The sequence below is a fragment of the Salvelinus alpinus genome, chromosome 33 (assembly GCF_045679555.1).
Source record: "Salvelinus alpinus chromosome 33, SLU_Salpinus.1, whole genome shotgun sequence".
NCBI lineage: Eukaryota > Metazoa > Chordata > Actinopteri > Salmoniformes > Salmonidae > Salvelinus > Salvelinus alpinus.
The window spans coordinates 29,796,557-29,811,073 of NC_092118.1; the positions used below are offsets into that span (position 1 = coordinate 29,796,557).

At 41.8% G+C, this 14,517-nt stretch overlaps 1 protein-coding gene across 12 annotated transcripts in view; it reads left to right on the forward strand.

Annotated features, from left to right (window-relative positions):
• Positions 1 to 14,517, forward strand: part of LOC139563233 (aryl hydrocarbon receptor nuclear translocator 2) — a 95,130-nt gene that overhangs the window by 22,712 nt on the left and 57,901 nt on the right. The gene's annotated exons all lie outside the window — the stretch shown is intronic.

A 14,517-nucleotide genomic window follows, 5' to 3' on the forward strand; every position in this document is an offset into this window, starting at 1 on the left:
CCTATAAAGGGAAAGCGGGATACCTAGTCAGTTCCACAACTGAATGCATTCAACTGAAATATGTCTTCCGCATTAAACCCAACCCCTCTGAATATAGCTCAGTAAGCTGTACTTTAGCTATGGAATTCTACTCCAAACTGTTTCATCAATAGTTAAGATAGTTAAGACCTCTCTGGTTAGGATGACTAACAGGAATGACTGTTTCCCTGCCTGGAAGAAAGGTGTGCATCCATAGGACACTGTATTGTATCTGACTAAGAGGGATATACAATAACTGTCCACTAGAGGACACTGTAGCCATGTGAATACCACCATCAATCTGTCCTCACATAGACTCAACAGCCCCTCTTCTGAATCTAATGGTCCACAACACACAACCATCACACACTCTTCTCTCCCTCTGGAGAATATCGAGGACGCACACACATAGAGACTCACACTTTGATACACACACACTTACACACACGTGCCCTTTGAAGTCAGTCAGAGCATTAGAGCCTTGGCCCATTGTGAAACCTAGTGTAACTAAACTAACTATGTTTTGTTCTGTCTGGCCTTCTTTCTCTCCCTGTTTTGTAGTTGATGTGTGTGTGTGTGTGTGTGTGTGTGTGTGTGTGTGTGTGTGTGTGTGTGTGTGTGTGTGTGTGTGTGTGTGTGTGTGTGTGTGTGTGTGTGTGTGTGTGTTAGCGTTAGCCTGCCTGCCTGCCTGTGCATGATTAGAATCAAGTGTGTTTGCCAGCTCGCTGACAGAGAGAGACCAGACAGATCAGTTCAGGCTACTGTTGTTTTGCTTGGAGCAGTTGTTGCTGTCTGCAGCTTGGTGATGGGAGTCATAGTGATGGGAAGAGAAGGTTGTTGAGGAGGTCAATTCAGGTCTATAACTCCTTATTTCTCCCATAAGGACCAATGGTACATTGTGGCCACCCCAAAAAATGTACATCAACAAATCTAATATATCTATCATTGTGTACAATGTGATGTGTTAGCATATGTAATACATATGTACCCAACTCTGACAGATAGTGACAGTCCCATCCTGTTCTATACCCAACTCTCTGACAGATAGTGATGGTCCCATCCTGTTCTATACCCAACTCTCTGACAGATAGTGACAGTTCCATCCTGTTCTATACCCAACTCTCTGATAGATAGTGATCGTCCCATCCTGTTCTATACCTAACTCTGACAGATAGTGACAGTCCCATCCTGTTCTATACCCAACTCTCTGACAGATAGTGATGGTCCCATCCTGTTCTATACCCAACTCTCTGATAGATAGTGATGGTCCCATCCTGTTCTATACCCAACTCTGACAGATAGTGATCGTCCCATCCTGTTCTATACCTAACTCTGACAGATAGTGATGGTCCCATCCTGTTCTATACCCAACTCTGACAGATAGTGACAGTCCCATCCTGTTCTATACCCAACTCTCTGATAGATAGTGATGGTCCCATCCTGTTCTATACCCAACTCTCTGACAGATAGTGACGGTCCCATCCTGTTCTATACCCAACTCTCTGACAGATAGTGATGGTCCCATCCTGTTCTGTTCCCAACTCTCTTGACGGCTCCGTGGTCTTCACTCTTATTCTCATTCCCAGAAGTCCGTGACAGATTCTATTGCATCCTATAAAGGGAAAGCGGGATACCTAGTCAGTTCCACAACTGAATGCATTCAACTGAAATATGTCTTCCGCATTAAACCCAACCCCTCTGAATATAGCTCAGTAAGTTGTACTTTAGCTATGGAATTCTACTCCAAACTGTTTCATCAATAGTTAAGATAGTTAAGACCTCTCTGGTTAGGATGACTAACAGGAATGACTGTTTCCCTGCCTGGAAGAAAGGTGTGCATCCATAGGACACTGTATTGTATCTGACTAAGAGGGATATACAATAACTGTCCACTAGAGGACACTGTAGCCATGTGAATACCACCATCAATCTGTCCTCACATAGACTCAACAGCCCCTCTTCTGAATCTAATGGTCCACAACACACAACCATCACACACTCTTCTCTCCCTCTGGAGAATATCGAGGACGCACACACATAGAGACTCACACTCACTGCCTCACTGCCAACATACTGACTAAACTCCAGCCACTTTAAAAATGGGAATTGATGGAAATTATGTAAAAATGTACCACTAGCCACTTTAAACAATGCCACTTAATATAATGTTTACATACCCTACATTACCCATCTCATATGTATATACTGTACTCTATATCATCTACTGCATCTTGCCATCTTTATGTAATACATGTACCACTAGCCACTTTAAACTATGCCACTTTATGTTTACATACCCTACAGTACTCATCTCATATGTATATACCGTACTCTATACCATCTACTGCATCTGCCATGCCGTTCTGTACCACCACTCATTCATATATCTTTATGTACATATTCTTTATCCCTTTACACTTGTGTGTGTAAGGTAGTAGTTGTGGAATTGTTAGGTTAGATTACTTGTTGGTTATTACTGCATTGTCGGAACTAGAAGCACAAGCATTTCGCTACACTCGCATTAACATCTGCTAACCATGTGTATGTGACTAATAAAATTTGATTTGATTTGACTTTGATACACACACACTTACACACACGTGCCCTTTGAAGTCAGTCAGAGCATTAGAGCCTTGGCCCATTGTGAAACCTAGTGTAACTAAACTAACTATGTTTTGTTCTGTCTGGCCTTCTTTCTCTCCCTGTTTTGTAGTTGATGTAAGTGTGTGTGTGTGTGTGTGTGTGTGTGTGTGTGTGTGTGTGTGTGTGTGTGTGTGTGTGTGTGTGTGTGTGTGTGTGTGTGTGTGTGTGTGTGTGTGTGTGTGTGTGTGTGTGTGTGTGTGTGTGTGTGTTAGCGTTAGCCTGCCTGCCTGCCTGCCTGCCTGTATGTGCATGATTAGAATCAAGTGTGTTTGCCAGCTCGCTGACAGAGAGAGACCAGACAGATCAGTTCAGGCTACTGTTGTTTTGCTTGGAGCAGTTGTTGCTGTCTGCAGCTTGGTGATGGGAGTCATAGTGATGGGAAGAGAAGGTTGTTGAGGAGGTCAATTCAGGTCTATAACTCCTTATTTCTCCCATAAGGACCAATGGTACATTGTGGCCACCCCAAAAAATGTACATCAACAAATCTAATATATCTATCATTGTGTACAATGTGATGTGTTAGCATATGTAATACATATGTACCCAACTCTGACAGATAGTGATCGTCCCATCCTGTTCTATACCCAACTCTCTGACAGATAGTGATGGTCCCATCCTGTTCTATACCCAACTCTCTGACAGATAGTGACAGTCCCATCCTGTTCTATACCCAACTCTCTGATAGATAGTGATCGTCCCATCCTGTTCTATACCCAACTCTCTGACAGATAGTGACAGTTCCATCCTGTTCTATACCCAACTCTCTGACAGATAGTGATGGTCCCATCCTGTTCTATACCCAACTCTCTGACAGATAGTGACAGTCCCATCCTGTTCTATACCCAACTCTCTGATAGATAGTGATCGTCCCATCCTGTTCTATACCCAACTCTCTGACAGATAGTGACAGTTCCATCCTGTTCTATACCCAACTCTCTGATAGATAGTGATGGTCCCATCCTGTTCTATACCCAACTCTGACAGATAGTGATGGTCCCATCCTGTTCTATACCCAAATCTGACAGATAGTGATGGTCCCATCCTGTTCTATACCCAACTCTCTGACAGATAGTGACAGTCCCATCCTGTTCTGTACCCAACTCTCTGACAGATAGTGACAGTCCCATCCTGTTCTATACCCAACTCTCTGACAGATAGTGCCAGTCCCATCCTGTTCTATACCCAACTCTGACAGATAGTGATGGTCCCATCCTGTTCTATACCCAACTCTCTGACAGATAGTGACGGTCCCATCCTGTTCTATACCCAACTCTGACAGATAGTGATGGTCCCATCCTGTTCTATCCCAACTCTCTGACAGATAGTGATGGTCCCATCCTGTTCTATACCCAACTCTCTGACAGATAGTGACAGTCCCATCCTGTTCTATACCCAACTCTCTGATAGATAGTGATCGTCCCATCCTGTTCTATACCCAACTCTCTGACAGATAGTGACAGTCCCATCCTGTTCTATACCCAACTCTCTGACAGATAGTGACAGTCCCATCCTGTTCTGTACCCAACTCTCTGACAGATAGTGACAGTCCCATCCTGTTCTATACCCAACTCTCGGACAGATAGTGCCAGTCCCATCCTGTTCTATACCCAACTCTGACAGATAGTGATGGTCCCATCCTGTTCTATACCCAACTCTCTGACAGATAGTGAGGGTCCCATCCTGTTCTATACCCAACTCTGACAGATAGTGATGGTCCCATCCTGTTCTATCCCCAACTCTCTGACAGATAGTGATGGTCCCATCCTGTTCTATACCCCCGTTCAGCAATCGGTGTTAATCTGAGACGCGTCTATACATGGTTATGGTCGTTGATAGGAGTGTTAGGGGTTATCCAGGGTTATCAGAGGTTTTCAGTCCTCAAGTAGTCATTTTTGAAACAGAAGGCGTGGGACATGTACTCATCTCTAATAATGTTCGTTAAACTTTGGTTTTGGAGTGGGAGTGAAACAGTAATCCTACAGAGTGCTAACAACATGCTCCCAGTGTGAAATTCAATTGAAAATGATTTCCCAAATGGTACTCTTTTCCCTATGAAGTGCACTACTTTTGACACAGGTCCTATGGGCCCTGGTCAAAGGTAGTGCACTATATAGGGAATAGGATGCCATTTGGGATGCAGCCCCTCTCCGAGTTCCCCCTCATCTGTTCTGAGCCGCCCCATGTAAAACTCTGCTGACATTTCTGCTCCGCTCTGACACACGGATGCTCCCGTCGCCTCCCAAACCACACGTCTCAGATTAACACTGATTGCTGCATGGGGGTAGAATATTCTCCCCTGAAATTGGAACATTTAACTGATTTCATCTCCTAGCTGGTGTCTTCTCAGTGTAGCCTGATCATTTGTCCTGGAGTGGAAAACAGCTCCAGATAAAATATTTAGCCTGCATCAGCCCCTGATCAGCCTGTGATAAGCCCCATGTTTCACAGTGATGGAGTGTGTGTGTGTTTATGTGTGTGATTAGCCTCATGTTTCACAGAGATTGAGTGAGCCCGGTTACTCCTCCCTCGCATGACTAATGAGCTATTTGCATGCCGAGGTTACTGATTGGATGAGCATGCATATTATATGAATAGGGATTGGACCAGGCCGAAAGTGAATGAGGACCCGCTGGCAAAGTGAGAGATGAAATGCTTCAACCTCCATTCCTTCTGTCAGTGTGAGGGTGGGATGGAAAGGGGGATGGAGAGGGGGGTGGAGTGGTAGGTATACAGTTGGATTCACTTCACATGGCTTCACTCTGAGTTTAATCTGTCAGAAAGAGATGGGGAGAGATGGATTCTATTTTCCTGTGTGTGTGTGTGTGTGTGTGTGTGTGTGTGTGTGTGTGTGTGTGTGTGTGTGTGTGTGTGTGTGTGTGTGTGTGTGTGTGTGTGTGTGTGTGTGTGTGTGTGTCAGGGTTTCTGTTAGAAAAATGTGGCGTGGGACATAGGCAAAGTTCCTCTGTCCAGTGTCTGTGTTCTTTAGGCCATCTTAATCTTTTTGTTTGTTTTATTGGCATTTTCTTTGTAACTCTGCCTAGAAAGCCAGCATCCCGGAGTTGCCTCTTCACTGTTAACGTAGAGACTGGTGTTTTGTGGGTACTATTTAATGAAGCTGCCAGTTGAGAACTTGTGAGGTGTCTGTTTCTCAGCTAAAAACTCTAATGTACTTTTCCTCTTGCTCAGTTGTGCACCGGAGCATCCCACTCCTCTTACTATTCTGGTTAGAGCCAGTTTGCACTGTTCTGTGAAGGGAGTAGTACACAGCATGGTACGAGATCTTCAGTTTCTTGGCAATTTCTCGAATGGAATAGCCTTCATTTCTCAGAACAAGAATAAACTGAAGAGTTTCAGAAGAAAGTTCTTTGTTTCTGGCCATTTTGAACCTGTAATCAAACCCACATTCTGACGCTCCAGATACTCAACTAGTCTAAAGAAGGCCAGTTTTATTGCTTCTTTAATCAGAACAACAGTTTTCAGCTGTGCTAACATACTTACAAAAGGGTTTTCTAATGATCAATTAGCCTTTTAAAATGATAGACTTGGATTAGCTAACACAACGTGACTTTGGAACACAGGATTGATGGTTGCTAATAATGGGCGTCTGTAGATATTCCGTTAAGAATCAGCCGTTTCCAGCTACAATAGTCATTTACAACATTAACAATGTCTACACTGTATTTCTGATCAATTTGATGTTATTTTAATGGACTTTTCTTTCAAAAACAAGGACATTTATAAGTGACCCCAAACTTTTGAATGGTAATGTATATTATTAAATTAAATTATATAACATTTAATTATATTTTATTTGAGATTCTTCAAAGTAGCCACCCTTCGCCTTATTGACAGCTTTGCACACTCTTGGCATTCTCTCAACCAGCTTCATGAGGTAGTCACCTGGAATGCATTTCAATTAACAGGTGTGCCTTGAGTTAATTTGTGGAATTTCTTTCCTTAATGCTTTCCAACTGACAAGGTGGGGGCGGTGTACAGAAGAGAGCCCTATTTGGTAAAAGACCAAGTCCATATTATGGCAAGAACAGCTCAAATAAGCAAAGAGAAACAACAGTCCATCATTACTTGAAGATATGAAGGTCAGTCAATCTGTAAAATTCCAAGAACTTTCAAAGTTTCTTCAAGTGCAGTCGCAAAAACCATCAAGCACTATGATGAAACTGGTTCATATGAGGACCGCCAAAGGAAAGGAAGGCCCAAAGTTACCTCTGCTGCAGAGGATAAGTTCATTAGAGTCAACTGCATCTTAGATTACAGCCCAAATAAATGCTTCACAGAGTTCAAGTAACAGAAACATCTCAACATCAACTGTCTCATTTTTCAGAATACAAGCCTGAAATAATTTCTAAAGACTGTTGACATGTAGTGGAAGCCATGGGAAGTGCAATTTGAGTCCTAAGTCAATGGATACTGTAATGGCATTCAATAGAAAACAACAACAAAAAATCCCACTTCCTAGATGGATTTTTCTCAGGTTTTTGCCTGCCATATCAGTTCTGTTATACTCACAGCCATTATTTTAACAGTTTTGGAAACTGTTTTCCAAAACAGTTTTGGAAACTGTTTTCTATTCAAATCTACAAATTATATGCATATCCTAGCTTCTGGGCCTGAGTAGCAGGCAGTTTACTTTGGGCACACTTTTCATCTGGAAGTGAAAATAGTGCCCCCTACCCTAGTGAAGTTAAACAGCTGAAAATAAAATATTTTTTGTTATAGAACATATATTTCAGAGGTTTAGATTGTACAATGATTCTCTACACTATAATTGCTTGTTTTGTCACAAACTGAAATAACGCAAACTATTTGAATTTTAGCAACCAGGAAACGGGGCAGCGATTTCTGCATAGTGTACCTTTAACTGCATAAATCCTATCAGCTGCTAAATATGTTCTAAGGTCTAAGCCATAGGGCTAATCGATGTTGTAACTATGGTCCCTGGAACTATGAACTATGTTGTTATTTTGGTCATTTGAGTACGGGTAGCTGTGGTTGTTAAGGGAGAGAGGAGGCTTGGTGCCAGCCAGGCACATTCATCATTGTTGTGTATCTCCTGGCAATTCAGAGATGGAACAATGGCACAGAGAGTTCACACCTGGGTTGTGTTGAATCGCCAACCGTAGTAAAAATAGGTTTGCAAAGGAAAAACAAATCTGTATTCAGTGTTTCCCCTAGGATTTGTTTCAACAGCAGTGGCAAAGTGTGGGTGTTTTTGCTGTTTTAATGCAAATATCTTGCAATTCTACACGTTTTGCCATGGCTTATGCCTTGTTCTTATGCGATCTGAGTGACTCAAACATTATAACAAAATCAGTAGAGGCACTGTGCCATGACATTGAGAATTTTAGATTCTCTCTGACTGTCTAGTTTTTATTTTGATGATTATTAGTTCTCAAAGATAATATTATTTAAATATATATAGGTCCATTATCTTTCCGACTTACTTTATATCTGGTAATAGTTCTTTTAAGTTTACACTGAAAACGTTTTACCATCCCGATTTTATTTAAAAAAAGTATTTTTATTTTGTTTGCCATTTTCTCTCGACTGACCCTGGTTTTCAAAGTCTGACTCTTTCACTGGTGAAAGTCGACCAGTAGAAGCAGCAGTGACATGGCAGCTGTTGAGGACTTCAGTGGCCTGTCACTGCTTTATCTTATCTCATTTGAGTGTCACACTCCATAGACACACATGGTTTGACAGCACATACCGCACATTCCTTCTGTATGTGTGTACATACGTGTTTGTGTGTGGTGCACCTAGACCTTAAACAACCCCTAGCACTACACATAGACCTTAAACAACCCCTAGCACTACACCTAGACCTTAAACAACCCCTAGCACTACACATAGACCTTAAACAACCCCTAGCACTACACCTAGACCTTAAACAACCTCTAGCACTACACATAGACCTTAAACAACCCCTAGCACTACACCTAGACCTTAAACAACCCCTAGCACTACACATAGAAACACATGCTTTTTGGACTGGACGGTAGTGGGCGTACACACACACACACACACACACACACACACACACACACATCACACACAGTCTACAAATGTCTGCATGTCTTTGCCGCTCCACTTTCCTTGGATCTCCCTGGGATGTCATCATTCCAGCTGATCGCCCTTCCTGTGTGGGGTGTATTGATCCCTTAATTTCCTCCCGGTTTCCCTGAAATCATCACTAAGTGGAGACCATCCCTGACCAATGGGGATAACAGGCAGACACACACACACACACACACACACACACACACACACACACACACACACACACACACACACACACACACACACACACACACACACACACACACACACACACACTATATAAACGGGAGCTCAACACAAATCAACACACTAACACAGCTGATGGTGTCCAGACATGTGCAGCAGTGTTTTTCTTCTCCCTCTACCCTGCAGTGTTTCACATGGAATTAGTTCCAGGATAAACTTTACCTGTGGCGTTCAACTGACAGATGGAGAGAAGCAGAGGATAGCTTCATACACACATACACAGCAGCTAGCCCGCCAGCTTCCCTGCTAACAAGAGAACATCTTAGTCATCTCCCCCAGACAAAGCCTGGGAATTCACTGATTAAACTATCACCTTGTTAAGTCATTTACCGAAACCCAAGCCCTGTGTGTGTGATGACTTCTCTCCTGTCGCCTGTTCTCTGCTGTCCTGGAAGCCCAGCCAAGCCTCCGTCAGTTAGAACATGAGGTCACACAAACACAGCAGAGGAAACTCACTCACACAAACAAACTTGTTTGCACTTGTTGGTGTCTTAGTGTGTGGGGGTGTGCATACGCAGGTGTGGGGGTGTGTTGATCTCTCAGGGGAAATAACATATGATGTAGCCAATGTGTTCCTGGTCTGGTTTTTTGTTTGGGAAACATACTTCTACTCTCCTGTCTCCATCCTCTTCATGGTAAACCATGGTAATAATACTGGTAAATAACCTCATCTCCTGTCTCCATCCTCTTCATGGTAATAATACTGGTAAATAACCTCATCTCCTGTCTCCATCCTCTTCGTGGTAAACCATGGTAATAATACTGGTAAATAACCTCATCTCCTGTCTCCATCCTCTTCATGGTAAACCGTGGTAATAATACTGGTAAATAACCTCATCTCCTGTCTCCATCCTCTTCATGGTAAACCATGGTAATAATACTGGTAAATAACCTAATCTCCTGTCTCCATCCTCTTCATGGTAATAATACTGGTAAATAACCTCATCTCCTGTCTCCATCCTCTTCATGGTAATAATACTGGTAAATAACCTCATCTCCTGTCTCCATCCTCTTCATGGTAATAATACTGGTAAATAACCTCATCTCCTGTCTCCATCCTCTCCATGGTAGTAATACTGGTAAATAACCTCATCTCCTGTCTCCATCCTCTTCATGGTAAACCATGGTAATAATACTGGTAAATAACCTCATCTCCTGTCTCTATCCTCTTCATGGTAAACCGTGGTAATAATACTGGTAAATAACCTCATCTCCTGTCTCCATCCTCTTCATGGTAATAATACTGGTAAATAACCTCATCTCCTGTCTCCATCCTCTTCATGGTAATAATACTGGTAAATAACCTCATCTCCTGTCTCCATCCTTTTCATGGTAATAATACTGGTAAATAACCTCATCTCCTGTCTCCATCCTCTTCATGGTAAACCGTGGTAATAATACTGGTAAATAACCTCATCTCCTGTCTCCATCCTCTTCATGGTAAACCATGGTAATAATACTGGTAAATAACCTCATCTCCTGTCTCCATCCTCTTCATGGTAATAATACTGGTAAATAACCTCATCTCCTGTCTCCATCCTCTTCTTGTTAAACCATGGTAATAATACTGGTAAATAACCTCATCTCCTGTCTCCATCCTCTTCATGGTAAACCATGGTAATAATACTGGTAAATAACCTCATCTCCTGTCTCTATCCTCTTCATGGTAATAATACTGGTAAATAACCTCAGCTCCTGTCTCCATCCTCTTCATGGTAATAATACTGGTAAATAACCTCATCTCCTGTCTCCATCCTCTTCATGGTAATAATACTGGTAAATAACCTCATCTCCTGTCTCCATCCTCTTCATGGTAATAATACTGGTAAATAACCTCATCTCCTGTCTCCATCCTCTTCATGGTAATAATACTGGTAAATAACCTCATCTCCTGTCTCCATCCTCTTCATGGTAAACCATGGTAATAATACTGGTAAATAACCTCATCTGTCTCCATCCTCTTCATGGTAAACCATGGTAATAATACTGGTAAATAACCTCATCTCCTGTCTCCATCCTCTTCATGGTAATAATACTGGTACATAACCTCATCTCCTGTCTCCATCCTCTTCATGGTAAACCATGGTAATAATACTGGTAAATAACCTCATCTCCTGTCTCCATCCTCTTCATGGTAATAATACTGGTACATAACCTCATCTCCTGTCTCCATCCTCTTCATGGTAAACCGTGGTAATAATACTGGTAAATAACCTCATCTCCTGTCTCCATCCTCTTCATGGTAATAATACTGGTAAATAACCTCATCTCCTGTCTCCATCCTCTTCATGGTAATAATACTGGTAAATAACCTCATCTCCTGTCTCCATCCTCTTCATGGTAATAATACTGGTAAATAACCTCATCTCCTGTCTCCATCCTCTTCATGGTAATAATACTGGTAAATAACCTCATCTCCTGTCTCCATCCTCTTCATGGTAATAATACTGGTAAATAACCTCATCTCCTGTCTCCATCCTCTTCATGGTAATAATACTGGTAAATAACCACATCTCCTGTCTCTATCCTTTTCATGGTAATAATACTGGTAAATAACCTCATCTCCTGTCTCCATCCTCTTCATGGTAATAATACTGGTAAATAACCTCATCTCCTGTCTCTATCCTCTCCATAGTAAACCATGGTAATAATACTGGTAAATAACCTCATCTCCTGTCTCTATCCTCTCCATGGTAAACCATGGTAATAATACTGGTAAATAACCTCATCTCCTGTCTCTATCCTCTCCATGGTAAACCATGGTAATAATACTGGTAAATAACCTCATCTCCTGTCTCCATCCTCTCCATGGTAATAATACTGGTAAATAACCTCATCTCCTGTCTCTATCCTCTTCATGGTAAACCATGGTAATAATACTGGTAAATAACCTCATCTCCTGTCTCTATCCTCTCCATGGTAATAATACTGGTAAATAACCTCATCTCCTGTTTCTATCCTCTTCATGGTAAACCATGGTAATAATACTGGTAAATAACCTCATCTCCTGTCTCCATCCTCTTCATGGTAATAATACTGGTACATAACCTCATCTCCTGTCTCTATCCTCTCCATGTTAAACCATGGTAATAATACTGGTAAATAACCTCATCTCCTGTCTCCATCCTCTTCATGGTAATAATACTGGTACATAACCTAATCTCCTGTCTCCATCCTCTTCATGGTAAACCGTGGTAATAATACTGGTAAATAACCTCATCTCCTGTCTCCATCCTCTTCATGGTAATAATACTGGTAAATAACCTCATCTCCTGTCTCCATCCTCTTCATGGTAATAATACTGGTAAATAACCTCATCTCCTGTCTCCATCCTCTTCATGGTAATAATACTGGTAAATGACCTCATCTCCTGTCTCCATCCTCTTCATGGTAATAATACTGGTAAATAACCTCATCTCCTGTCTCCATCCTCTTCATGGTAATAATACTGGTAAATAACCTCATCTCCTGTCTCCATCCTCTTCATGGTAATAATACTGGTAAATAACCTCATCTCCTGTCTCCATCCTCTTCATGGTAATAATACTGGTAAATAACCTCATCTCCTGTCTCCATCCTCTTCATGGTAATAATACTGGTAAATAACCTCATCTCCTGTCTCCATCCTCTTCATGGTAATAATACTGGTAAATAACCTCATCTCCTGTCTCCATCCTCTTCATGGTAATAATACTGGTAAATAACCTCATCTCCTGTCTCCATCCTCTTCATGGTAATAATACTGGTAAATAACCTCATCTCCTGTCTCCATCCTCTTCATGGTAATAATACTGGTAAATAACCTCATCTCCTGTCTCCATCCTCTTCATGGTAATAATACTGGTAAATAACCTCATCTCCTGTCTCCATCCTCTTCATGGTAATAATACTGGTAAATAACCTCATCTCCTGTCTCCATCCTCTTCATGGTAATAATACTGGTAAATAACCTCATCTCCTGTCTCCATCCTCTTCATGGTAATAATACTGGTAAATAACCTCATCTCCTGTCTCCATCCTCTTCATGGTAATAATACTGGTAAATAACCTCATCTCCTGTCTCCATCCTCTTCATGGTAATAATACTGGTAAATAACCTCATCTCCTGTCTCCATCCTCTTCATGGTAATAATACTGGTAAATAACCTCATCTCCTGTCTCCATCCTCTTCATGGTAATAATACTGGTAAATAACCTCATCTCCTGTCTCCATCCTCTTCATGGTAATAATACTGGTAAATAACCTAATCTCCTGTCTCCATCCTCTTCATGGTAATAATACTGGTAAATAACCTCATCTCCTGTCTCCATCCTCTTCATGGTAATAATACTGGTAAATAACCTCATCTCCTGTCTCCATCCTCTTCATGGTAATAATACTGGTAAATAACCACATCTCCTGTCTCTATCCTTTTCATGGTAATAATACTGGTAAATAACCTCATCTCCTGTCTCCATCCTCTTCATGGTAATAATACTGGTAAATAACCTCATCTCCTGTCTCCATCCTCTCCATGGTAAACCATGGTAATAATACTGGTAAATAACCTCATCTCCTGTCTCTATCCTCTCCATGGTAAACCATGGTAATAATACTGGTAAATAACCTCATCTCCTGTCTCTATCCTCTCCATGGTAAACCATGGTAATAATACTGGTAAATAACCTCATCTCCTGTCTCCATCCTCTCCATGGTAATAATACTGGTAAATAACCTCATCTCCTGTCTCTATCCTCTTCATGGTAAACCATGGTAATAATACTGGTAAATAACCTCATCTCCTGTCTCTATCCTCTCCATGGTAATAATACTGGTAAATAACCTCATCTCCTGTTTCTATCCTCTTCATGGTAAACCATGGTAATAATACTGGTAAATAACCTCATCTCCTGTCTCCATCCTCTTCATGGTAATAATACTGGTACATAACCTCATCTCCTGTCTCTATCCTCTCCATGTTAAACCATGGTAATAATACTGGTAAATAACCTCATCTCCTGTCTCTATCCTCTTCATGGTAATAATACTGGTAAATAACCTCATCTCCTGTCTCCATCCTCTTCATGGTAAACCATGGTAATAATACTGGTAAATAACCTCATCTCCTGTCTCCATCCTCTTCATGGTAATAATACTGGTAAATAACCTCATCTCCTGTCTCCATCCTCTTCATGGTAAACCATGGTAATAATTAAGCAATAAGGCCCGAGGTGTGGCATATGGCCGATATACCACGGCTAAGGGCTGTTCTTATGCACAATGCAGCGCAGAGTGCCCGGATACAGCCCTTAGCCGTGGTATATCAACATTCCTTGTCAAATCCCCCCCCCCCCCCCCCCGGCCTTGAATTGGCCTGTTGTGTAGTCTATAGCTGGAATGTGAATTGTGAAGAGTGTCCGACGTGTTCTGTGTGTGTGTGCTCGCTCATACTTGTGTGTGTGTGTGTGTGTGTGCTCGCTCATACTCGTTTGTGTGTGTGGCTTGAATCCGCTCCTTGTCCTGCTGAATAACCTCTGGCTGGCGCTAGCTAA